Genomic DNA, 1,980 nt, shown 5'->3' on the forward strand with positions numbered 1-1,980 from the left:
CCGTCGTGTCTCCGGTTCTGGTCTAGTCTAGAAAAATTGGAACATTTTCTCAAAAAAAAGGAAAAATTTGGAACATAATCGGCTGAATGTTTACGTCCAAGAATTATTTTTTTGAAATACACAGAGAGCATTTTTCATATAGGGCAAGCATATTTTTAATACGCGATGAACCCTTTTTGAAAAAAACACTTCTAAAATATACAATGAGCGACTTTGATATATATATATATATATATATATATATATATATATATATATATATATATATATATATATATATATATATGATACCTAGATGCCCAGGCACCTTGACTAGATACCGTTGGATCATATCTTGATCTGCTGTTGTGATGATTGCATGCACACATCTAATGGAAACAAAAAAACTTTCCATGCATTGTATGCTCACGTACATGCACTGATGAGATTCGGAAAAAAAGATGCATGTTAATTGTTTACCTTCCAAACATTGCTTCATGCGTGATGGTATGGAAAGGGTCAAATCTAGTAACTGGTGCATGCCATTAATTGTGTCTTTCTTGAGAGAGTAACAGTTAATTAATTTTTCATACCCGTTGCCTTCTATGATAGCCACTGGTTAATAAATTAATGGAAAAAAGTGAGCACAGGTTTAGGTATGCCACGATTGTCTCACAATATCATGAAATAATATATTCATCGGCGGTATGCACATCACAAAATAAAAAATAATTAAGATACATGCCCTTTTGTTTCATTAGGTATATATATAGTGGGTATTATTTTGTTTAGGTATTAAGATCACAAAGTAAAAAGTGAGCACGGGTTTAGGAATGTCAGGATCGTATTATTTTGCCATACCTAATACCTTAAAAAATTAGAGGGTATATACATACTCTTTTGTTTCATTTGCTATATACATACTCTTGGGTATCTTGGAATGCAGCTATGGTCAAAATGTTAGAAACATAAAGGATGTATGAATAACCAGAAATGTCATGGGTATACATGTACGCACCATCTTTTTTCTAGAAGTCAATGGGAGGTATGAGCAAAATATTTTTAATGAACGTATAATAGAGTGCACTGTTATAGAAAAATACTATGCGGTTTTAGTTTGGAAAGGTAAATTTTTAGGGAACCAACAGTAAATCATTGACGATTAATGATTGGATACATGCAAACAAAACAGGGAAAGTCGTTATATCGTAGATTGTACACATGCATGAACAAATATAACTTGCCATATATATGTAGTGTTACTATTCATCACCCAGGATGCAGAATACATTATTCTTCACCTGAGGTAATTTTACAATCACTTTATAAATAAATTACATTTGAAATACAAATAGTTACATTTCTATTGATTCATTACGTAAAATTTGATATAAAAAAATCTAAGTCATAAGATAAGAAAATTTGGAGTTTATGTATATTTTACAATATGTTTTTATGTTTGTAATTTTACATAACATAAAATATTTTTTATGGCGATTATATATTTTCTTACGGTCTCTTTTTACGTCAGAAATAAGACAAAACTTACGGAACTTAAAATTACAGTGCATTGGTATATATATATATATATATAGACACACACACACGATGAGCATGATAAGCGGTTTTATAGTAGTAAAAGACGAACCAGCGTTTTAAATACAAGACGAACATTTTTGTATATGGTAATATTTCTAAATACAGGATGAATTAACATTTTTAATACACAGTGAAAAATTGTTAACTTGTTAATACACAATTAAAATCGTTAGTACATGATCACATTATTAAAATACATGAATATTTTCTGAAACATGACAAACATTTTTAATACACAATAAACATATCTAAATATGCAATCAAAACTACTAAAATACATAATGAACTATTTTTCTGAATGGATGATGAAAATTGTTTAATACATGATAAACATTCTTATATGCATTGTAAAGATTTTTAAACATGAAGTGAACATCTTTAACACACGGCCAATGTAACGCC

This window comes from Triticum aestivum, chromosome 5A, assembly GCF_018294505.1.
Source record: "Triticum aestivum cultivar Chinese Spring chromosome 5A, IWGSC CS RefSeq v2.1, whole genome shotgun sequence".
NCBI classification, from domain to species: domain Eukaryota; kingdom Viridiplantae; phylum Streptophyta; class Magnoliopsida; order Poales; family Poaceae; genus Triticum; species Triticum aestivum.